Raw genomic sequence first — 26617 nt, 5'->3', positions numbered from 1 at the left:
TACTACTATTACTACTACTACTACTACTACTACTACTACTACTACTATCTCTATTGTATTTCCTGTGTCACATTGCTACTCTATGATTCATCTCTATTATTCCTGGGATGCCTTTCCTGTTCGTGTTGTATTCTCTCTCTGAGAAGATGGCTTCTGCACAGTGAAGGCTTGTGTTATATTTACTTATTCCACATGAAACAGTCTACATCTGAAGAGCTACACCTTCTGTACAAAAAGATGAGAAATAGGCAGCTTTAGTGGTGTGTTAGTAGGTTCCTAGAGTCATTTGTTTGGCACTGGTGCATATAGAAAAAGGGGAGCAGGCCTCTCACCTCCTTGGGAATTATAATGGCTTTATGATGTCACCCATCCAGGCTCAACTGTCAGTTTCTGTCAGTTATCAGTTATCAGAGTGAAGATGGCTTCCAAGAAATAAGTTGGTCTTCACAAGGGCTGCTGGACTCTGGGGAACCGTCCCTCTTTTAGTAGCCAACTTATCAGAGGGGTGTAAATGCTGATTTGGGCTCTTTTCAGGAAAGGGAAGCAGAGAGAAGACGTAGTCCAGAGAACATCTACCTCCTTCTCCTGTTACTTTTAATTTTTGGTGGATCGTTTTTAAACAATTGGTATCACACAGTCCCTTTTGCTTGCCATGAAATGTGCATGTTTTCTGGAATTTTGCCTCATTGCCACAGTCTGCTTTAGCACTTAATGTTTTTTTTTTCATTTGAGGGGGAGAAAAGTTTTGTGTGTGGGGGCGAGGAAAGGCTGGTTAAACAAGATATCTAGGTTCTGATGTTCAAAGTTCTTCAGAGGGAGCAACACACCCAGGATATCAGTTACTATGTAAAGCAATGGAGAAAAAAACCATAATTCTTGGTATTGGTCTCTAAAAGCATCAGAGGGAGAAGACCCTTTGTCCTGGGATGGGGAAATAGAAAGGGGTAAGGTAAGGAAGGAATATTTTCAGTACTGGGCTCCCTCACTGAGATTTAAACAGGAACTTGTCTCTTTTTCCCAAATGCTCTCTTTGGCCCAAAGGTAGAGTACTGGCCAGACCATTTCTGATACACCAAGAATTCCTTCCTCTTCTGATCACCCTTGTTTTCCCTTGAGGTTTTCTGCCTTCCAAGGGAGCCTTCCCAGACACCTCTCAGGTTTTTTGCCAAAGATCTTACATTGGCAAATTTAGACTGATTTTCCTAAGGTTCTGAAAAACACAAGAAATTATCTTAATGTTGCAGTAGAGGAAAAAGGGAAGTGTCTTCATCCAAGTAGAAACAATTGTGGGAGCTGACCTAAGAGACAGGGATGTAGGGACATGCACAGATAACATGCTTCCAAAAGTCAGTGAGTCTTGCTCAAGCAGTCAGTTTAATGGAACTTCCACATTAAGATGTAGTTCTATATTGAAGGAGCTAGTTCTCCTCAGCAACAAGATGGAAAATAGGCTGTTACTATGATTTTAGGGGAGTAACTTCCCAAAGGCATTGGCCCTGCATTGCTGGTATGCAGAAATGCTGGGCTAGGTGATCACTCTCAGCACCTCACAATTAATGGCAAGGAGGCCTGGTATCTCCTGGGAAACTCCAGGGCCTTTGTGCCCTCATTCACCTACCCCTGGATTTAACTCTATTTATTCACCGTCCTCAGTGAATGAAAAGTTCCATTTCAAGATGTAAGTTGGCTTTCTTAAGGGTTGATGGATTGCGGGGAACCCTCCCCACTTTTTAACCAGCTTTTCAGAGGATTGGGATATTCCATGGGGGAAATTACCCATTTGCTGTCCTCTTAGGAAAGGAAAATGGGGCATACACATTCCAGAGCAGTTTTATTTTTTATTCCTTATAGGTGTTAAACTGGGTTGACTATTTTTCCAGTTGACAGGGGTCACATAGCATAGAAAAGCTTTTTAAATTGGATAAAGTCATGTGGCTGTGGAATACACAACAGCAAGGTTAAAACTAATCATTTCAACACAGAAGTATTATTATCATTCCACCCTGACTGCTTTCCATTACAGGGATGTTGCTATGGGATTTACATGAATCAAAGTGATTCTGGAAAACAGGCTTTAGTCCCTTTCCTTAGATTCCCTTTTCTCTTTTCTAGGGGATTCAACTGTTTTTACTGTTTTGGAAGAAAAACAAGGAAGGCTAGGACAACAAGCGATCCAGGAGCTGGTACTCAATATTCTCCAACATGCAAACTGGAGGACACAAGAATGTTTCCTAGGAGAAAAAATGTATTGTTGACATGGCTCTCCAAAAAGTGCAGCAGTGTGGTAAGTGGGCACTTTGAGTTGAAGTGGGACATTGAGAGCGAAAGGGAAGGAATTCCTTCAGGAGTGGACCCCTCCATGTAGACGTATGCAGGGGCCACTTCTGCATCATTCCAGATTCAAGGTTGCACACAGGGCAGTGGCCAACTTTCCTGATCCACCAAGCACCTTTCCTCCTGAACCTCTTGAGTCCACATTGACTTTCCACAAGTTGTTCTGCTTCCATGGGACTCTTTTGGGGAAATTTCAAGATTGTTTAGTGGAACCTATCTACCTATTTGCAAATGGGGAGGGGAATATAGAAAATGGAATTTGCCTTAGGTTCCTATCAAGGCCAACTCTGTGAACCACAAAAGCTTTTGAGCAACAGTTGGAAGGGATTTTGGAGATCTTCTACTCCAACTCCCTGCTCAAGCAGGAGACCCTATACCATTTCAGACAAATGGTTGTCTTCTTAAAAACCTCCAGTGTTGGAGCACCCACAGTTTCTGGAGGCAAGTCGTTCCACTGATTAATGGTTCTAACTGTTCAGAAATTTCTCCTTAGTTCTACAGTAGGTTGGTTCTCTCCTTTATTAGTTTCCATCCATTGATTCTTGTCCTACTTAACAGATGAAATCGGATTTCCAAGGGAAGGATGCTGCAAGACAGGGCTGATTTTGGTGGCTTTTCTTCATCTGGTGGAGACCTAAAAAATTGCTGAGGATCCTACCACCTACCTACCACTTTCCCAGATTTCCCTATAAAGGCCAGCCCAGGGAAAAGGAAGCTCCTCTTCAAAAAAAATAATACCTCCAGCAAGCAGCCCAACCGTGTAAGAAAAGACTGGTGGATCAGACAAAACCTGTAGCAAGAGGTCAATGAGGGGACTGGCAAGGCAGCCCAAACAATAGGTGTAGTACCCTTTGGAAGTAGTAGAGATTTCTGTGGCTGGGCTTTGTCCCCAGGTTGGAATCCTAGTCTCTTTTGCCCAATCTCAGTGTGGTGCAAAATATTCCTCAAGATGGACAAAGTTTCACAAGGGTTTCAAGCGTCCCTTCTAAAAGGAGATCCTAGGAGCAAGACGCCCCACAGCTTCCCTGACTTACAGCCTGACTCTTTTCTGTTGCAGCAGGAGCACAACGTAAGTCAAGGCCTCGGTGCGATCGCTGCTTTGTTTCAACTGAAGCAAAGAGGGGAAATGAAAGAGTGGGCACCCTGGAACAAGAACCCTATAGTCTAACTGTCCTGGTTAAGTAAGTGGGAGATAGATGGTAATTAGTAGCAGGCAGTGGAGGATGGGGAGATACTGGAGGTTGAGGGAGAGGAGAAAAACTATCCCTGGATTTTCAGAAGCTTTATCAGAAGCTCAATTAATTCTGTCAGAGAAACAGAATGTAGCTGTCAAAAACTGGTCCAAGAAAAAGGTCCTTAACCTGCAGGTAATTTATCTTTGGACTGAAAATCAAGGTGCAGCAGAAGAGCAGGTCAAAAGGGGCTGGAGCAAAGAGAAAGGACTGGAACAGTCTGGTTGACTTTGAATTCTCTGCTTCTCTCAACTCTTGTTTCCTCAGAAGACAATAATTTAAGCAGCTTCACTGCAGGACTAGCTGCCTTGCTTAAAATATATGACATCAGGTCAGGCTGAGTGGGTAAAGACAATCTGTTGTGGTGCTCAGTGAATAAGAAGGAGGAAACCTTTTAGAGAGTCACTCCAGCCCTGGTCACCCTGCAGCTTGACTACTACAACACTTTTCACATAGGGCTGCCCTTGAATATTACCCAGAAGCTTCAATTGGACCATGGCCACTTTGGCCCCTTTCAGCTGAGGTCACCAAATCAAAGGAAGTTTTCCTTGTGAAGTGGAGAGAAAGTAGCTTGATCTCCCCACATCTCCTAAAAATTGACCCAGCTTATTCTACTTTGGAGGGAAAAAATCGAAATTGAAGGTTGTTCACTAAGATGAGCACTGATGTCTCTTTCTTCCATTTCACCTCACGGTAAGGTCTCACCAGCCATGGACGCACCGTGGTGGAATCCATGCTCCTCAATACCTTTGTATTCCTCAGGATGGCCATCATGGAGATAAAAAATGAGGATGTTCCTGGGATATCATCTTTACCAACACTTGTGGGATTTCTTTTCTGGTATTGACATGGATGGGAAATTGTTCCCCCAAAGTAGCAGCACTATTTCCATGTTTCCTTTCAGATTGAGAAATTGCTGGGTCATTTCTTTGTCAATTCCACACACTTTGAGCCACATGGCTACGGATGTTTCTGCTTGGTCTTGAACAAGCTTCTCTACTATGGGAACCATTATCCCAGGATCAACGTACATAGCAAATCTAAAATATCACGAACTGGGGGCTTTGGGTGCCTCATTGCTCTTGGGACCCCATCCTCAGGGAGGGTTTCTTTTTCCTTTCATTCTGATTGATGGTGGACTAAGGAGTCTCTGGAATGGATGTCTTGCTGGTTAATACTGGTGTCGATGGGCTAAGGGAAGAAGGGTAATTACTCTCCAGGGCTTTCTGTGTCTTCTAGTTCAATAAAGTCCAACAGGTGTTTCCACAAATTCCTGTGGAAATCTGACATGCTGAAAATAAGGATGGTTTCATTAATAAGGATAACTTTATTTAGAACATTAAGGAGAGGGGGCAAGGGTATCAGCATATGAAGTGACAGAATAGCAACTCCACACTTTGTATCCCCAGTGGGGCACAGGTAATCCTCACCTTATGACTGTTTTCTTCATGAGTGTTCAAATCATGACAGCTTTGAAAAATGTTACTTAGACATGTCCTCAAAGATAACGACAGCCGCACCACCCCTTCGTTTATGTGATCATTTCAGGTGCTTGGCAAGCAGCTCAAATTTACCACTCATTGCAGCATCCCATGGTAATTTGATCGTGTTTTGTGATCTTTTTTGTTGTTCTCCAGGGGGGAAAAAAAGGCAAAAACCACCCACTAGATAATCTGGATTCATTTAATGGACCACACGATTCCCTTGACAACTGTTGTAAAAATGGTCATAAAATCGAGCCCGATCATGTGGTGATTTGATTTAAAACTGCAATGACTCACAGCCAAAAGTTTGGGCTCAGTTGTTGCGACAAGTTGAGGACTGTCTGTGTATGTTTCCCAGCTATGTACCAAATAGATTGAACTTCAATATTTTGGTGCCTTTCAATTCTTCTCACTTTATTCAGAGGCATAGGGTTCCCTACTGTTTGCCAAATTCCCTCCTGTCTTTTTCTCTTTTATCTTCCATGCAGGTGTAGAGGAACTGTGACCTCTCCCCTCCCCCCAATTTAAGCAACTAAATTAGGGAATAAGTATGGAATCTAGACAGCAGCTGTGAATGGATGTGTGTTGTGAAGCTCCTGAAGCTGGCTGCTGTAAACTGTTTTTTCCCCCTTCTTGCCTGGTGCTGCTTTGTAGGGGTGCTACCTCATGGAGGATGCATTTTTGGCCTCCCAGGGGTTGCAAGACCCTGCCATCAAGCTGTGCCAGCAAGACAGGTGACAAAACGTCGTCGGGGGATAAACAAGCTGCTGAGCAACAGCAATCAGCTGAATGTTGGCAGAGCAGGGGGCAGTTGCTTAGTAACCCGAGACCCTGGGATTTGGGACCTCCAAGCAAATCTGCTGGAACAAGCCCTGGCAACAGCCGAGCGGTGGTGGTGGCCCAGGTGATCAGATGGACAGTGCCAGAGCAAAGAAGCTGTAGTTTGGGGCCTAAGGTCAGCCCATGGATCTCTGGGGAATCCTGACAATGATCCTGCTATGGGATGCCAGGAACTGCTGAGCGGTGGTGGCAATGATCAGCTGGGCTTTGGCAGAGCAGGGAAGCAATTGCTCAACTCCAGATCCAAGACCAGCCCGTGGAACAACTGAACCATCAGCCTACTGGAGAAGCGACTGGCTTGATGCCAGGTTCATTTGGAAGACAGCGGAGGCACACCCAGATGGTTTGCACAGCTTAGCGGGAAGCAGCTCTGATGGATAAGTGGCCAGAAGCAACTGGGCATCCAGCAGGAGGAGCAGCTGGGGTGGCAGATACCTGGGTGGTGCCAAGAGCACATGGAAGTCAATAGACTGACCCACCCTAGTTTCAGTTAACGACTGGCAGCTGGATTAGACAATGAAACTGGAGGAAAGGGTGATGTAGGACAGGGCTTTTCAACCTTTGCACCCATTGTACCACTTTTAGGATATGGCAACAGCCGAGTACCACCAGTTGCCTAGCAAGGTGTCAAAAAAAAAAAGAAGAAGAAAAAAGTGATAAAGTACAGGTAGTCCTCGACTTACAACAGTTTGCTTAGTGGCTGTTCAAAGTTACAATGGCACTGAAAAAAGTGTCCCCCAAGCCACAGCCGAGCAAGACACCTGCCTGCCCGCCCGGCTGCGCTCTTCCTCCTGTCTGAGGTTTTCATTGTTATGAGCATTTCTGTTGAGGACTGGCAGTGGGGGTGGGGTGGGGGTGTTTGGTTTTTATTCCCTGTCTGCTGGGTGGTTGCAGCAAGTTTTGGTCACTTCACATGACCCTGGGACACTGTGACCATCATAAATATGAATCAGTTGCCAAGCATCTGAATGTAAATCACAAGACCCTGGAGATGCTGCAACATTCCAGCTGATTGGCGCTTCTTCTAGGCTCAGCAGAAGCGCCACGATCAATGCTGCTTTCCAGCTGATTGGTGCTTCTTCAGGGCTCAGCAGAAGCAGCAGGATCAACGCCAAGCTCCAGCTGGAGTCCTGACAGCCCTGCAGCTGCAGCCATCTCTCGTTCAGGCTTGTGCAGTGCTGCCACTGGTTCAGCTCATTCCCCTTCCACGCTACCACTTTTTTAGGATGGTCAAGTACCACCTGCCAGGGGCCAATGTACCACAGGTGGTACCCGTACCACTGGTTGAAAAGCCCTGATGTAGGAGAAGAAGAGGCAGACCCTAGTGGGTGAAGTTAAAAGAGGAATCAGTTTGGAGTCATTGTGTTTCCAGAAGCAATCTAAGTCCGGCCTTCTCTCAAATTTCGTTCTTAACTAATGCGAATTTAGTTTGACTGTTTTATATATTATTATATTATATTATATTATATTATATTATATTGTATTGTATTGTATTGTATTGTATTGTATTGTATTGCATTATATTATATTATATTATATTATTATATTATATTATATTATATTATTATTTTTATTATATTATTTTTTTATAATTACAAATATTTAGTGCTTAGTAAACAATGTGTTGTCTGGGTTCAAATATTTAACTTAATAATAGTACATCTTAAATTCCTACCCTCTACTCCATTTTTCTAGCCATTGGTAAAATGTATTCCATATTTGAAAGTATTCTGTATCTTCTTTCCGTTTCATTTTCAGTGTAAGCCTGTCCATTTCTGCACGGTCCAAAATTTTCTTAACTACCTCTTCTTCAGCAGGTATTTCTTCATTTTTCCAATGCTGTGCAAATATAATTCTTGCTGCTCTTAGTACATGTAATATTAAATGTACACATTTTTTTATCATAGTTTTCTGAGGTTATACCTAAAAAAATAGTTCTGGCTTAAAATCTACATGTTTTCTTAATATTTTTTCTAACCACTTATGTATTTTTGACCAGAATTTTTTTGCTTTAGGGCATGTCCACCGAAGTTGGTAGCACTGGCTTTTGCTTACATCTTGAACAATTGCTAGACATGTTTTTAAATATTTTTGCTAACCTTGCAGGTGGTAAATGCCATCTATAAAACATTTTATATATATTTTCTTTATAAGTAACTGCCCTTGTTATTTTATAGTTTCTTTCCCACAAGGTTTGCCATTTTTCTAACTCTGCATTGTGCCCAAAGTTTTTTGCCCATATTATCATTGTTTCTTTCACTTGTTCATCTTCCATCTTTAAATTTAACAAAAAGCTGTACGGTTTCTCAATCAATTTTTCATCTGAAGACAACAGTATCTGGTCAAACACTGGTCTTTGTAAAAACCATATGTTTTGGCATCTTTCTCATATCTTATTTGCATTTGCAGGTACAGTCACCATGATAACTCAATGCCCTATTTTTCCAGCTCTTGCTTAGTTTGTAATTTCCCTTCAGTATTCAAAATGTCTCTATAAGTCACAAGTTTCTCATAATTAATTAGATTTGGGTGAACAAACGCTTCCATTGTCGAGATCCATCCTGGTATTGTCATATACATTTTCGCTTTTATCTTTTCCCATACTAGAAGCAGTGGGTTTTTTACATAGTGATTTTGAAAGTATTTATGGATTTTGTTCTTTCCATACCAGAAAAAGGCGTACCATCCGAGTTGTAAGTCGTGTCCTAGCTATAGTAATCTTTTGTGTCTAAGAATTATCCATTCTTTTAGCCCCGTTAATGCAGCTGCTTGATAATATAGAACCCAGTCTGGTAACCCAAATCCTCCATTTTCTTTCACTTCTTGTAGTATTTTCAGTCTGATTCTGACTTTTTTCCCTTGCCAGATAAATTTCAAAATCGATGCATTTAACTCATCAAAAAAAATTTCTCTATTTTTATAGGTATTCTTTGAAATAAAAAAAAGTAGCTTTGGTAAAATGTTCATTTTCACCGTAACTATTTTTCCTAATATTGATAGTTGTAGGTTTTTCATTTTTCCAATCTAGTTTTATTTGTTTTAATAGTTTTACATAGTTGTCTTCTTTTATTGTTGCACACCTTGCTGTTAGATATATCCACAGGTATTTAACTTTCTTAACTACCTGGAGATCTATTTTTTCTGACAGTTGTTTTTTTTTATCTGTAAGGTTTTTGACTATCACTTTAGTCTCAGCTTGCCTCTTCCAGAGCTGTGCACGTGTTTGTGTGTGTGTGTGTATGTGTGTGTGCGTGCATGCGTGTGGGGGGGGTCTCACTCCTTGCAGCCCCACGCTGTGTGGCACTGGGGAGGAAAAGAACGGGAGAGATAAGCTGTGATCACAAGGCAATGAGGCATCGAGAAATGTTTCCCCTTTTGTAATTGAGCATCCAAGAAGGGACAGGAAAGGAGAAAGGGAAAGAGGAAAGAAAAAGAAAAAGAAGGAAAAAGAAGGAAAAGGGAAGAAAGAAAAAGAAAAGGAGAATGAAGAGGGAAGGAAAAAGAAAAGGGGGAGGGAAGAAAAGGAAGGAAGGAAGGAAGGAAGGAAGGAAGGAAGGAAGGAAGGAAGGAAGGAAGGAAGGAAGGAAGGAAGGAGATTCTAATGAGAGGGTGGGAGGGTCTGAGGGAAGTTTTGCCTTAGCACTAGGTCACGACCAGCCCTGCTGCCCTTTTGCCATCCCCTTGTCCCCTCCTCCTGACTCTCCTGGTGGTCGCCCATCCTATCGCTGAGGATGTTTTGGTTACAAAGCCGGGTCTCCTCGCATGGAGAGGGAGTGGGCCTCCCTCTGACCACACATTTTGTCCTCCCGCACACACCATGAGCAACCTGGACAAGGAGAGCGAGCCAAGCAACAGCAGCCTCGAGGAGAAGGTAAGCCCAGCTGGGCACCCCCTTGTGGAAAGCTGGGCTAAGCTCGGTGCTTGCCTCCAATGCCCAGGGCTCTGGACAGCCTGCACCGCTGGGGGTCCTCCGCATGGCCTGAGAGCAAAGGAACCGCCACTTGTCTTTTTTCTTATTTTCTTTAAAGAAAAATTCCATTTCCTTTGCTGCTTTTGGTATAAATTCTTTCTCTTTCAATAAAGATTGATTTAGGGTCCATCTTAATTTTTTCTTTGTTCCTCTCCATGTCATCTTTATCGGATTATGATCAGCCCATACATTGGTTTCTATCTCAAGGTCTTGTATGTTCATTCTTAATTCAGGAGATATCCATATCGTATCAATTCTAGACCATGATTTATGCCTATTTGAGTATATTGAGATTTCTTTGGGTTCTTTTCTCTCTACATATCTTGTATACAGATTTCTTCTGCCATTTAAAAAAAGGCCTTAGGTAAAATATTCCTTCCTTTTTTCCCTATTTTACTACTTCTATAATCTAGCTTTCCATCTACAATTGCGTTAGTCTCCTACTAGGTAAATATTTTGATATTTTGTTTCCACTATTTTTTAATGTAATTTTTGGTAAATTCTTCTTGTTTATTATTCAATGCATAAATTGCTACCATCATCGTCTGTTTTTGGTTAATCATTATTTCCACCATTAGTATTCTTTCTTCTTCATCTGAATAAATTTGTTTAGGATTAATTGTTTCTTTAATATATAGAGCTATTCCTCTTTTCTTTTGTTATGCTGATGAGAAAAGCTTCCCAATTTTTGGACATTCCAAAAATTTATAATGTTGTCTTTTAATATGTGTTTCTTGGAGAAAGACTATATCTATTTTTAGTTTTTGCAGTCATGTAAAAAAAAATTCCTTTTTGAGGGGGAGTTCAATCCATTTATATTCATTGAGAGAATCCCATTATCCTTATCAATCTTCTTCAATTATATTTAGGTTTTATTCTCCTGGTTGTTCTTACCTGTCTGTGTTCTCTTCCCTTTGCCTCTTCTTCTTGATTTGTGTTTTCTATTTCTTCGTTCCTTCTATTGCTATCTCTTCCTGTTTTCTAGATTCCCATTCTAGTTGGAATTCTGAACTTCTTTCTTCAAGAAAAGTTCTATGTCTGTTGTGAAATTCCATTGCTTTAAAAACAGAGTCCAATCTGTATCTTTTTGTGTCCCAGTTGATTAATATCCCCTCTGGCATCAGCCATCCTTTTTAATTAATTTTTTGGTCAGAAATTGATATTTTCTTTGTGAATCCCTTATCCTCCTTGATATCTGCTTCAGAACTACAATTTCCTTTTCCTTGTATTGCAATGGGTCATCTCTCACTTTTCTCAATATCTCATCTCTTATTGATTTTTAACAAATCTAACATGTACCTCTCTAGGGACTTTATTTCTCCTTGTGTAACTTGAGTTGACTCTAAATATCTGATCAATCTCTCCTTCCATTTACTGTTTCCTGATTTCCAACGCTTCAGCCAACAGCTTATCATCAAATCAGCAAGATCTTCTTCCTTATCTTCCATTATGTTCTGAAATCTTAAAAAGTAGGATGCCTTTTCCATTTCCAAAACCGCCACTGAATCTTCTAATTCTTTATTTGCTTGCATCAGTCTTTGGTTTTCGTCTTTTATTTCTTCCATCTTTTGGTTGATTTCTACTGATTTGTCTTCTACTTTCTGAATTCTTTGCTCATACTCAGTAATAGTAAAGTTGGAAGGGACCTTGGAGGTCATCTAGTCCAACCCCCTGCTCAGGCAGGAAACCCTATACCATTTCGGACAAATGGCTATCCAATCTCTGGACTTTGTAATCATCTGCTGAAAATACTCTAATTGGGAGGTCAAGTTATGAATTTTATCATTCGTTTTATCCAAATTACTTTTTGTCTCTTCATAGTTTCTCTTTGTATTTTTTTATGTGGAGTAATTGCCTCCTAAATTAATTGTAGTGTGGCTTGCATATCCTTCTGGAAATTATTGTTTTTTCTTGCTGAAGATTGATTCAATTGATCTCTGATACATAGGACTGGGGGCAGTAGAAGACAGAGTTGAGGATGGTTTTTTGCTAGTTTTAGCTAGATTAGAAACACTCATTTTTATTCCCACCCTCCATATCTTGTCATCTCTAGTATATTCCCCAATTACCAGCCTTATGCAAACCCACCAATCTTACAATCAATATCACAATATGTCATTTAAGTTCATCTCAAATAGTTCTTGTGATCTTTATTTATGGTCTCTATAATCCAATAGGCTCCCCCAAATGGGAAGAGAGAAAGAAAAAAATTGTAATCCACTTCTGCCTTTCAATCTCAACTCCAAACAATTATCCAAAAATCCAGAGTTATCAATCAGCCCAGATTTGTAATCCAAAAGGTCCTGTTGTATAGAGTTAATGGTCCAGAGGACCTCCCCCAAAGGGAATTGCCAGAAGTCAAATTTCCTCTGTCTCTAAATAGTTGAAGTTGAAGATCTATAATCCAATAGGCTCCCCATAAAAAGAAAGGGAGGAGGGGAAGAAAAAAATTATAATCTGCTTTTGTCTTTCAACACCAATTCCAGGCAGTTATCCAAAAATCCAGGATCATCAGTCAGCCAAAATTTGTAATCCTAAAGGTCCTGTTATTCAAAGTTAATACTCCATAGGAACTCTCCCAAAGAGAATAACCAAAAGTCAGATTTCCTCTGTCTCTAAGTAATTCTTAAAGCTGCAGCTCAAACGATGTTTGTAATCAAGGAAAGCCAGCTGGCTTCAAAATAGTTTATAATTGTTATTCATCGTGCAGAAAAACAACCCAAAGAGTTTTTCTTCTTTTCCAGCTGCAATCTGCAAGGCTGAGAAATTCAGGCACATCAAAGTACCTGTCTTACTATCTCTGTCTGGGTTTCAGGCCAAGTTCATTCCTTCCAGTCAGAGTGAAAACAAGGTTTTAGGGCTGTTCCTTTTTTCCATCACTAGATGTCATTAAATGTCTATCTTTCAATCAGGATTTGTTTCTCAAAAGTTCAGTCTGATATTTTTCAAAGATAAGATTTTCAAAGTATTTTAAGTCCCCAAAATTTTTTAGCATTACATCCTTATATTATTAAAAATTGATTTTATAATCTATCTGCTTTTCTCCCCAAAGATGTTAAACTGCCACTTTTCTTCTAGGGGGAGAGACAAAAAAGAAACCCCTACCCTACCCTCTTGCTTCTGGGAGCTTTCTTGCTTTTGGGGATTTCTTTTCTCCAGGGAAAGTTTTTGAAATAGTGGAGTAAGGAAAATAGTTTCACCCAGATCCAAATGCGTTGCTCATACTTTGCTAATTAATGCTTTTTTCCTGGCTGTTGGTAGCTTCAGACTAGCCACCAGGCTGCAGCCAGACTTTCTCCTGCCGGTGTAGAGGGCTTCCTCAGATCGAACAGATCGGCTGCCGTCTCTCCATGATCTATGAGGGTCCCCTCCATCGCTTCTCCAGGGCGGCTTTAGGCCCTTTTCAGGCCCCCAGCAAGGCGAAATGGGCGTGGGGGGCAGAGTCCTGCTTCCCTGCGTCTGTATTGTTACAATGCGAAAATGGAAGTCCAACAATATATTTTCTTAACTGGAGCATACTGTGTGGGCCTGATTCTTGTGCCTGACATCTCTGAAGCCAGTTTGCCTTCAAACAGGAAGTGATGTTCAGTTTGAGTGTCTTAACATTGTGAATTTAACCATCATGAAGACACTGATGGAAAGATGTTTACTGATGGAAAGATGTAAGGGGATGCAGGCCTTTGCATGCTGTTATTGGAAAACAAATCATCTATTAAAATCTAAGGTTTTGTTTGTGTTTCATTAAAGCGGCAATGGTGCATTTTGAGACAATGAACGATACAAAATACATGAATTGGGAGGAAATTTAAACACATTTCTTCACAAGCTCTTTGATATAATAAATGGCTGTTTCCATGAAAATTGTATTCAATTGACATGGCAAGCAGTGAAAGTTTAATCACTCACAATGAAATCTTTTCAGACCTAGCGGACAAAACGATATATATTTTTTCCTTCATATTTTGCTCATGTATATTTCATTCAGAATCCTTTAGAAATATTCATTTGCAATTTTGTCTTGGCTGATCTTGAAAACCACTTAGATTGCCTTGGCTGGAAGATCGAGAGATGCATTCTGGCTTTCAAGCTTTTCCAAAATAGAAGGCACCATATATCCTGGCTTAAGGCTCCCATACAGTCTTCTGATCAAGATTTCTTCTGCAATCTGAATTCAGTTTTTTATTCTGTTTTTTTTCCTTCTCTTTCCAACACACATCACTCACATATACCTGCTTTCCCTTTAAAATGCTCACTGGAGGTCTTGCTTCTTATGTTCTCATCACTGATTTTCAAATCCTGTCAACCCTTATTTTAGGCAACTGATTAAAAACAATGTTATTCTTTGAAGCTTTGAATCAGATGGCTTTTATCTGATTCTGTTTATTGCTGTTTTACTCTTGTCTTATTGATATTTCTCCTTGTCGTGTTTCTGCTTTTTATCTCTTTGCCTCTTTTTTATTATGTTTGTATGGTATTTTTATTTTGACAGTTTTATTGATTTTATATTTATTTAAAGAGCAGGAACCTGTGACCTTATTGGAGCTGAGCTAAAACTTCAAGCAGACCAATGATTATAATTAGCAACAATCCTGGTCTGGATGTGGAGGCCAATGATATTGATTTTGGCTACTTCTATGAAGCTAATATTAAATAATGAAATGGCTATTCTGGAATTGCAAACAACATGACCTAAAACAACCTTTCCCTTGGCTTCTAAGAGCGACAGAGTAGAATTCCTCAACCTCAACAGTTTCAGTGCTCAGAAAGATGGGAATTGTTAAACATAAAATTGGGAATAAAGCAGGAAGCAAACTCCAAAAGCAACATTTCCAATTTATAAATATAATTCAATTTTCATAATTATCTGGGAGGTTAATGTTTTAACTAAACCAATGAATAACCAGTATCTGAGAGGTGGCTGCTTCTTGTTGGGTAAAAGTTCAATATTTGGAGCAACCGATATTACTTTTAAGTAGAAATCACCTTCTTTTTTATTTACTTATTTTTTATGGCTGTGTAGAAAGAGTAGGTGAACTCAGAGACAGAGTTGTTGCAAGCAATATAAAGTATTTTAGTGCTCAACTTGCAATTTCAGGATATTCTTTTAAGAGCTCTATCCAAGAAATTCACATGAGGAAATATGATTTGTAATGGAAAGCTGTCAAATTTAATTTTTGTTTTTCAAAAGTTGGGTCATAAAAAGCGGCAGCAACAACAGCAGCCACCCTAGAATTTGCCTCACTTTCTTGGTTTTGCATCTATAATTTTACCAGTTTGTAGCCAGTGATCCATATCTGGAAAAATGTTCACATTACATAAATATTTATTCAACCTAATAAAAAAAATTAAAATGATGCATATGCTATAGTTAGGGCACAGTTGACGCCTTGATTCTTTCTCCATTATGAATGCCTAATTTAAGTCTCTTTAAGCACCCCTCTTCCTCTTGTCTGCCTGATTTTGCAAACACCATTGTCTTGTATCTTGAAAACGTCTCCTGATCTGATTTTATACAACAAATCAAAATAGAATCCCACCCCACCTTCCAGATAATGAGACTTTTTCCATAGAACTAAATGTAAATTTAACCCTGACTATGGACCTTCCCCGATTGCACCAAGAATGAAGGGAAAAAAAGAAATGCCAATTTTAAAAATAATGTTGAAAAATATTAAAAGGAAACAATAAAATGTACTGTAAACAAAATCATTGCTCTTGAGAATTCAAACCGGTATTTCTGAGGGACTTCAAAATAAAGTTATCCATTATGGGGGAAAAAAATAAACCAAAGTAGAACAGTTCCTAAAGATAAATCTGGAAATTACTGATGCTTTCAATGATAATTCCTGTCTTTCCAAATCACTGATGCTATTTCTTGGGAATATCACTGCCATGGAGGTTCTGTCTTTCCAGACTGCAAATAATATTTTTGAAAGGAAGAAGTAGGAAAAAAGATAATGACAACGGCACCAATAAAAAATAATACAACTATTAAAGAAATAAAACATTTTAAAAATCCAGCAGAAAGATATGCCCAAGATGATCTAATGAAGTCTGAAATGATGAGAACCTGCCATTTAAGAGACAATCTCTCAAGTGATGTTTGGCTAGTAAGCAACATAATTATTCAGCCCAGTAAAGAGAACCATCTAAATTCTGAAGAGGTACCGTAATTGTTTCAGTTACTTTCAACAACTGATGCATGCAACATCCATCAAGAATTGTAGAGCTTCATAAAGTTTAACAAACTTTGCTTCAGGAATTTACACAATAAATCTGGGAGTGTTGGAACTGTGGAGTCCTTGATACTCCCTGAGCTTGGTTATTTGACTGTCGATGTTTCATTGTCAAACAAAGTAACACCATCAGTGCTAGTGTGTGGCTTTCATTCTGACAATATTGTCATAGTCTTGCTTTTGCCCCTGTATACAAAAAAAAAAAAAAAAAAAAAAGTCTATAGTTCTGAAGTCTTTTACCCCTGTCTTAGATAATAAATACTGCAGAAAGGATTGATATAAGTAAATTTAAAACTGTCTGGAAATGCCGAGAATTGTCATCCCTTCAGATTTGAAAGGTATTTGGGAAAGATGCCTTAAGAGATTTTTAGAATTGTAAGCACTCAGAGTCATTTGGTTGACATGAGTGGCTATAAAAATTGAACAAACAAACAAACAAATGAATGAATAAAAGCTGCAATTCTGAATAGGAACCAGTCCTGTGCATACCGTATGTACCTCAGATTTACTTTGGACTAGATTTACCCAATATCCCAGTAGCTCTACTCTCCTTACCTTTCCACCCACATTAATTTTGGTCCCATTGATCAAGTAGGGTTGCCATTTTTGGATTTAAAAAGAGGGGCTTTCCATTACGCCTAGTGGTGGGATTCAAATATGTGAACAACCGGTTTTCTGTGTGGATGCCACTTCCGGAAGTCCATTCTGGGCCTGGGCAACAAATATTAGCTACCAGTTCTGCCGAAGTGGTATGAACCAGCTGAATCCCACCACTGAATACGCCCGACTTCCTGACAGAGCCAGCATGCTGAATTTGAGCAGAAACATTATCAGTGTGTCTCAATAAACTGCATACATCTTCTACTTGGTGGGTTACAGACAATATTGGCTGGCAAGATAATCGCCAGTTTAGAAATACCATCTTGCAAAGAGTAGCATAAATAAGCTTGGGATAAAGCTAAGCTATAGTTGAGCTTGTGACATTTTGAGCAAAATGTGCCAAAACCTGTTTAATCTTTACCATTAGCAAGGATGGTTGCATGTTGCTTGGGCATAACTAAAGCTAATAGCCTATTATCTACTGTATGCCTTTAGTAAAAGAAAAAAAATATGGGTGAAATTTTTGATTGACCAAATCTATGACAAGTGATGGAATTCAATATCCATAGGTCCATCTGATGATGACCATGGTTTATGGAACATTGTGACTTAGAATGTAAGTGGAGCAAATATAAAGAAAATGAATTAAATGAAATGAAAGTAAGAAAAAATAGTTACGTTTTGTGTTTTTGAAACTAAGAGAGGAAAAGTGGCAATAGATCTGAATGAAAGTGGTCTGATCTTATGGAATTGATGAATTTATGCAGAGAAATAAGGCTGTAAGTTTTAGATGAATACCAGAAGATACGAATTTGTGTTAACTCAGTTCTTGTGAGTCCAGATAAAAATTAGAATTCATAAATTGGAACAATAGTTCACGTTACACTCGAGTGAATATGGGCTAGAAGAAGCAAAGATGAATTTAAGGAAAAATTGTGTAACGTTTTAGATAAATGTAATCTGAGGCAAAAATTATTCTTTTAGATGGTGGGAATGAAACAACAGAATATAGAAAAAGTGATTGGATCAAGAATGTATGTTAGTAGTGACTGGTATACATCTGCTTAGCAAAAGCTCTTTGTTTTAACTATATGGTTTAAGCAAAGTGTATCTATGTATACATGCCAAAGGTATCAATGTACATCTAAAAGACTGTTTCATTTTAATACTGTTGATAGCAGATTGGGAGCATTAGCACACAGTTATACAAGAGTGATGAGAGATTTTCAGTATGAGACAGATCCTTTTTTGATAATGTCAGAAATGGATCTTGGAAAAAATGGACATGGAAGAAAAGGAAACAAATTAGAATGAAAGCAGAATGATTGCAGGAAGGGAAAGTACATGTCACATACATACCTACCCACCCACAAACGCATTCTCAGTCACGTACATACATACAGATGACTCTCCCAACAGAATGAATGGCTGTAAGATGTAAGTGGATGTAAGAAAATAAGTTACGGAAGCTGTTGTGAATTGAATAAAGGAATTATTCAGCCAGAGTATCTTAGAAATATTTGGAGTCATGTTAATAGAATATATGAAAAAGGATGCTTACTGGAATAATGTGAAAGAGGCTGTGAATAAGCAAAAAAGCATATAAGAGTATAGTTTCTGCAAAAAAATATAAATAATTATTGTGTAATAAGCACAGAGAAAAACTAAATTGCAAAGAATATAATCAAAGAGAGTAAGAAACTTAAGATTAAAAAGGGCAAAAAATAAATTGATGTTGATAGAATTTTTTTTAAAAAATTAGAAATAGGTGAAGAGGGCTAAATTAGGAATGCTTTAATGTTATTTCTAAGGAAAGGAAATAAAAAAAATCATATGTCCTGTGAGAATGTCAAAAAAGTGGTAAGGTTGCAGATATTGATGGTATAACTGGAGAAATGATTATTTAAAGATATAGTTTGGGGTTTTATTTCTGCAAACCTCCCAAAGTCACCATGAGTGAGTGCAGCAGCCATATATATTTTCTAAATAAAGATAGATAGATAGATAGATAGATAGACAGACAGACAGACAGACAGACAGACAGACAGACAGACAGACAGACAGACAGATACAGGGCTTTTTTTCTCATATAATGCAAGAACGGAGTTCCGGCACCTTTTTTGGATGGGACCTTGTAGGGTAGGCAAGGCGGGTTGTATGACATGTGTGAGTTCCGGCACCTTTTTTTTATAGAAAAAAAGCACTGGACAGACAGATAGAAAGACAGACAGATAGATAGACAGATACGATAGATACGATAGATATAGAAATAGATGATAGATAGATAGATAGATAGATAGATAGATAGATAGATAGATAGATAGATAGATAGATAGATAGATAGATAGATAAGGGAGTAGCTGTGTGCTTTGTTCAAATTATATGTGAAGACTGCATCCATGCCTCACAATTGGAAGAATGTCATTATTGTTCCCCTGTGCAAAATGAAAGGGTGAATTGAAAAACCATGTGTCCCTGGGAAGATGTTTGGCAGAGCTGAGTATAAAACATGACAATAGGCAAGACTTGGGAAGTGCAGTGCAATTTTATACAAGGCAGGAGATGTGCAGACCAGATTTTTGCTCTTTAGCAGGTCATTGAGAAATATATGAATGGGAGAAATAATGTTTATAATACATACGTGATTTAGAGTAAGACTATGGTAAAATGAATAGCCTTGAATTATGAAATGTGTCATTTAAATATGAAGCTGTTGTTGAATACAATAAAAGCAGTATATAATGGAAGTAAAGTGAAAATAAGTGTGATATTCAGCAACTGCTTCTACATAGAGCTAAGATGTGCTAAATTGCGACGATTATTTATGAATAAATGTATAAGGAATGCTTGTGGAAGTGATGATAAAAGCATGTTGATTGAACACATGAAGAATGATGTATATTTGTTTTGTATGAAGGTAATGCTATATTGTAACTTGCAGCGAACATTACACTGTATGGTAATATAATTTTACATGTTCAGTATGCTAACATTACATTGTACGGATCTGAAAATTAATGTCAGTGGTGGAAAAACTAGAACCAGCAGGTGAAAATGTACTATAATAAAGTGGAGATAGATGGAGAAAAGCTGAGACATACAAAAGCTAGTAGTAAAGTAGCAGGTTATGTATGATCTTTTGAGCCCAGAATTACAGTAGTTACGTTGTGAAGGTTGTTAAATGGGTTACAATGTGACTGCACCCAAGTTTACAACTTTTGCGGTACTTGTTACATCCCCTGATGTAGGGACAACAAATGAGGACTAAAGTTACAAAATAAAGAAGTGAATGAGAGGATGGGGAAGACTGAGAAGGTCATGTCTGGATGGAGTTGACCAAAATCTCATGAAGAAACAGGTGAGAAATTTAAAGACAAAAAAAGAATGATGGTGTATGGATGTGGTGAAAGCAAGAATGATTTGCACTGACAGAAAAGTACGGACCAATGTAGTGAATTGTGTTTCGCTCAGGTAAAATAGGAATATTCTCTTTTCAATTTATTTGGTTTCCCAATTGGATATGTATGTACAGTATATATGCACCAGGCCCGGTCTAGAACCTGTTAGGCCTAGTTACTTGAAAGTGTATGGTTTTTCATATTTTTTTTTCCTGCTGAACCTGACGCGGATCATCCTCACTTAACGATGGTAATTGGGACAGGAAACTGTGTTGCTAAGTGTTGCTGTAATAACGCCATGATACATGACTGCACTGATTTACAGTGGTAATTCCAGCAATCCCAGTTGCTGTTCTTAGGCAAATCCCACACGGTTGCAGCATTCTGTAGCCACATGATCACCATTTGTTACAACGATAATTCCAGCAATCCCAGTTACCGTTCTTAGGCAAATCCCACATGATTGCAGCATTCTGTAGTCACATGATCACCATTTGTGACCTCCTGCCAGCTTCCCTATTGACTTTGCTTGTTGGGAAGCTAGCAGTGAAACTAGCAAATGGCCGTTATGTGACCACAGGATGTTGCAATGTCATAATTGTAAGACAGTTGCTATGCACCTGAGTTATGATCTCATGACCATTGGGGACACTGCGACAGATGCAACTATGAGGACCCGGCATAACTTTGAACAACCGCTGAATGAGTGGTCGTTCAATGAGGCCTAACTGTACTGCAAAATGCTAGCAACTCCAAACACAAAGGATTCATTTTGGGTGTGATGATGTTGTGGAGTTTAGCACAATTGCCAAGTATTTAGGACATGGCACATTACTTTCCTCTCCTTCTCTCTCCCGCAGCCCAAATCTTACAACATTTGGACCTGAATTACTCACTGGCACATTCGCTGCCCTCAATAAATTCTGGGTGGATTGTTAGTTTACCTACAGGCTATGTTAACTCTTCTTCTCCCTCGCCCCCACCTCCATTTCCCTTTGAGATAAGCCAGACAGCCTTTAAATGGCAAAACGTTACAATTTTCCACCTCATTTCCCACCTCCTCTACAGTTAATTTTTACCAGCCCTCTCTATTTATTTCCTTGCAGTGCTCCAGAGTGGGAAGCGTGGGGAAGAAGGGAAGATGCATCTGGAGTGGGCCCTGGATGGGGGAGACTGGGAGAGAAGCAGGGCCTCCCCCTCTTTAATTTAACAAAGTGAATAGAACAACTTAATTAGAGTCATCTGGAAAATAACAAGTCACGTCAGGCGGCTTCTGAGGGATGCAAATAGCAAGGCCGAGGCAGGCTGGGAAAGCTGAATGAGCCACAGGGGCTGCCTGAGCTTTGCCTGCTCCTCCATCACAGCCTGCAGGCTATTTGCCTTTTCCTGCAAAGGAATAGAGCAGATGTCGCTAATTATTGGCAGGGCCTAATTGGATTTATCAGCAGTTAATAGGAAATTAAGCACTAAAGCTTCAGAACATCCCTGATGCAGTGGTGGTTATCACGCAAGCCTCAGGAAGCCATGTCCTGGGGCTATGCGTATTCCACACAATCATTTTACTGTTGCCCACTTCCAGATTTCTCTGGCCCTGCCTTGTTTTTCACACTGCTGAAAAACTCCACTCTCTTGTCTCGCTCCTGTTTTTAAAGATACCTTTATGTAATGCCTCCCCCGGAGCTGTCACCAGATGAGTTGCAGAAATTTGGATAGAGGGTTTATGGCCGTAAAGAGATACAGAAAATTCAAACTCTGTCCTGCCATCTATTGGTCATTTGGATTTTGGAGCCTAGATAGGGCAGCCTGAGCCTCCCACTCTTTTTCTCCCTCCTTTCTCTTTTGCTTTCCATTTCATAATTAATCAGCTTAAAGGCAATGGAACATGACTTAACTAACCTGGCATTTGAATCGTTCATCTTTTTCTGTCCTGCTTTTTTCTTTTTTTATTTGCCTCCTTATTTTCATTCATTCGGCTAAGGATCAATCTGGCTGAAAAGGCAAATTTAAGAAGTGGTTGGGCAACACTTAGTGAAGATTCAGAAATCACAGTGGGGTAAAACAACCCTCATCCACTTTATGACAATTGGTTGCTTTGATCACTACATTCAGATCTCCAAGAACACTTAACTAAAGTTCCTTGTCTCCACATATATCAACAAGAAGCAGAGTTCTTCTAGAACAATGTTGGAAAATACATCCAATCCACTCCAAAATTAGGATGGGAAAGGAAACTCCACTCATGAATTAATGTTCAATGTTGAAAACTATTGGGTAACTCTGTGGATTTTGCAGGAAGCTTATTGGAGACGATGACAAGGTGTGCAATGCAAACTTGCAGTGCTTAGCGTGAGTTATGCTATTTATCCCATGGGTATTTTGACATCCTTGCCTCCTAACGTGTTACAAAAACCAATTTAACTGAGCTAGATTGCATGAAAAAGCCCTCAGTTACTATGTCACTCTCATCCTTCTTCTTTGCAAGCTTTATGTGTGCGCATGCATGCATAAGTGCATACATATATGCATGCTTTAAAGAGTACACTGTTCCTCCATATTGCCATCTGTAAGTCCAAACCTATTTGATTAATCACCCCCGACATCTTTGCAGAAAGGTCAGGAGACATTGCAAGTAATTGAAAATACCACACTGCAGGCTGATCTATACATCATTAAGGGGCGCGATTAGCATCTGCACTTTGCACAAGGAGCATAGAGAGGGAAGAATGGGAAGGTGAGAGAGAAATCAGCACAGTGCCATATATCCTTCTTGTCCAGCTAAAGTATGGTTGAAATGAATGAACGGAAGGTTCTATATTTGCACATGCGATCGTGATAGGTGTTTCATGTTCCATTGAATAGTAATAGTAGTAAAGTTGGAAGGGACCTTGGAGGTCATCTAGTCCAACCCCCTGCTCAGGCAGGAAACCCTACACCATTTCGGACAAATGGCTGTCCAGTCCCTTCTTAAAAACTTCCAGTGTTGGAGCATTTACTGCTTCTGGAGGCAGGCTGTTCCACTGATTAATTGTTCTCACTGTCAGGAAGTTTCTCCTTAGTTCTATGTTGCTTCTCTCCTTGATTAGTTTCCACCCGTTGCTTCTTGTCCTGCCTTCAGGTGCTTTGGAAAATAGCTTAATTCCCTCTTCTTTATTGCAGCCCCTGAGATATTGGAATACTGCTATCATGTCCCCCCTTGTCCTTCTCTTCGTTAAACTAGACATACCCAATTCTAGCAACCGTTCCTTATATGTTTTAGCCTCCAGTCCCCTAATCATCTCTGTTGCTCTTCTCTGTACTCTTTCTAGAGTCTCAACATCTTTTTTACATCGTGGTGACCAAACTGGATGCAGTATTCCAAGTGTGGCCTTACCAAGGCATTGAAGAGTGGTATTAATACTTCACGTGATCTTGATTCTATCCCTCTGTTAATGCAGCCTAGCACTGTGTTGGCCTTTTTTGGCAGCTGCAGCACACTGCTGGCTCATATTTAAGTGATTGTCTACTAGGACTCCGAGGTCCCTCTCACAGTTACTACTATTGAGCATGGTGCCACCTATGCTGTACTTGTGCATTTGGTTATTCTTGCCTAAATGTAGAACCTTGCTTTTTTCACCATTGAATTTCATTTTGTTAGTTAGTGCCCAGTGTTCAAGTCTGTCCAGATCCTTCTATATCTTAAGCCTGTCTTCTGGAGTGTTGGCTATTCCTGCCAGCTTGGTGTCGTCTGCAAATTTGATGAGTTCCCATCTATCCCTTCATCCAAATCGTTGATGAAGATGTTGAAGAGTACTGGGCCCAGAACAGAGCCCTGGGGCACCCCACTACACACTTCCCTCCATATAGATGCAGTTCCATTGAGGACCACTCGCTGAGTACGGCCGGTCAGCCAGCTACGGATCCATCTGGTGGTGATTCTGTCTACCCCACATTTTTCTATCTTATCAAGTAGTAAGTTGTGATCTACTTTATCAAATGCCTTATTAAAGTCCAAGTAAATTATGTCCACAGCATTCCTCTAATCCACTAATTTTGTCACTTGGTCAAAGAATGCAATAAGATTTGTCTGGCATGATCTATTTTTGACAAACCCATGTTGGCTTTTAGTAACGACTTTGTTTGCCTCTAGGTGTTCGTTGATTTGTTGTTTGATTATCTTTTCCAGGATCTTCCCAGGTATTGAGGTCAGGCTGATAGGTCTGTAATTTCCTGGATCCATTTTTTTTCCTTTTTTGAAGATTGACTCCAATCCAGATTTTTATACATGTTCACAGAATATGAATTCCAGACAGTTTTAAAGGTTTACTAGGCGTGAGTAGTTAACTGGCATCTTGATGTTGCAGATTAAAATCAAGACTCCAGTATCATTAGGCTGAGCTTTCACACTGAGACAGGTAGTGCATGACATGGAAATGTGGGTAGACAGCAAATACAGATAGTCCCAGTGGTGGGACTCAGCCGATTCGCACCACTTCAGCAGAACCCGTAGCTAATTTTTTATTGCCCAGGCCCAGAATGGACTTCTGAAAGCGGCATCCACACAGAGAACCGGTTGTTCACATATTTGAATCCCACCACTGGGTAGTCCTCAAGTTATGGCCATAATTGAGCCTACAATTACAGCCATAAATCACGACAGTTGTAATTCTGGGAGCAGAAGTCTATAAGTCATAAAGGGGTCATAGTTCCCCACCTCCAGCCTAAAAGATTCTCGTTTCTCTTTGCACACCATGTGGTAGTATAAAATAGATCCATACACCATGTGATAGTGTCAAATAAATAAATACTGTACATTGGATAAATACATTGAAAAGTTAAGCTTTTGCAAAGGAAGGAATCCTGGATTCTAAATATATTTCTGTAGAAATTTGAAAGCATTACCCTATTTCCCTTTTACAGAGTTTGGTTTGTGTATTGTGAGATTTTTCAAAGCTACATGCACACACCTGCAAATGACATGAATCCCAGTGCCACACTTGATTTCTGGCAACGACTTTCCTAAGAAACAAAGGTCAAGCTTTCCTTATCTAGAAAAGGGAGGAAAGAAGAACTTCATTGCAATGAAGAGGAATGGAACAGAAGCCCAGGAGCTGTTTTCCAGATAAATCAGCATATATGTAATCTGTATATTTATGATATTCGTCCAAAAGCTGCCCTCTTCTAGGAGACAAAATCCCTCTGCAGAGAGCAGAGGGCTTATTATATCAGTTCTCTTTTAGAAGTGACATTTCTGGTCAGGATGAGTGAGGTGGTCCTTAGGAAAATCAACACTGGTATGCTTTTAGTTCTTAAGCAAAAGATGTTTTCTTGCATCTTCCCAAGAGAACAAGGTATGAGATAATTTTGATGGAGAAAGAAAGGAAGGGATCCCAGATCCCTCCCTTAAGGGAGAGGACCCCCGAATAAATCCCAGTGTCTAAGTGGGGGAGAAAATCGGAGCAACATTCAGTTGCACTCTTTGCTGTAGGTACCAGACACCTAAGAATATTTTTATTATTAATTTTTGTAAACAAAACAGTTTTAGCAAAATAAAAGCAATACAGATTTTAGAGAAAAAATAAAGAGAAATAGTGAATGGACAAAAAAAGAAATTAAAAAAAGAAATAAATTTTTTAAAAGGAAAGAATAAGTTACAGGTAGTCCTCGACTTACAGCAGTTCATTTAGTGACCATTCAAACTTACACCTGCACTGAAAAAAAGTGACTGATGACCGTTTTCCACACTTATGACTGTCGTGGCATCCCTAGGGTTGTGTCATCAAAATTCAGATGCTTGGCAATTGACTCATATTTACGATGGTTGCAGTGTTCCCGGGGAGGTGTGTCACATGATCACCTTTTGTGACCTTCTAACAAGGAAAGTCAATGGGGGAAGCTGGATTCACTTAACAACCAGGTTACTAATTTCAAACGTCAATGATTCACTGAACAACAAGGTCGTAAAATGAAGCAAAATTCACTTAATAAATGTCTCACTTAGCAACAGAAATTTTGGGCACAGTTGTGGATGTAAACCCAGGAACTACCGGAACCTCGTTAAGTTTGTCAATTTTGTTTTAAAGTACAGGTAGCCTTTGCTTTAACGAACACAACTGAGCCCAAAATTTCTATTGCTGAGCAAGGCAGTTCTTAAGTGGGTTGTGCCCCATTTTACAAGCTTTTTTGCCACAATTGTTAAGCCAATCATTTCAGTTGTTAAGTGAGTCCTGCGGTTATTAAGCGAATTTGGCTTCCTCCACTGACTTTGCTTGTCAGAGAAGCCAGCTGGAAAGGTTGCAAATGGTGATCATCCTGGGAATAGTGCAAGTGTCATAAATACATGACAGTTGCCAAGCGCCCAAATTTTGATTGCGTGATCATGGGGATGCTGCAACGGTCTAAGTGGGAACTTCATAAGTCACTTTTCTCAGCGACACGGTAACTTCAAACGCTCACTCAATGAATCTTTATAAGTTGAGGACTACATGTATAAGGCTTTTCTTCTTGGAGTTTAAAAGTATATTTTGTATTTTAAAAGAAACTTCCT

The sequence above is a fragment of the Crotalus tigris genome, unplaced genomic scaffold (genome assembly GCF_016545835.1).
Source record: "Crotalus tigris isolate CLP2741 ecotype Arizona unplaced genomic scaffold, ASM1654583v1 scf7180000018346.393812, whole genome shotgun sequence".
In the NCBI taxonomy this organism is placed as follows: Eukaryota; Metazoa; Chordata; class Lepidosauria; order Squamata; family Viperidae; genus Crotalus; species Crotalus tigris.
Note: the sequence above shows the minus strand (reverse complement) of the source record.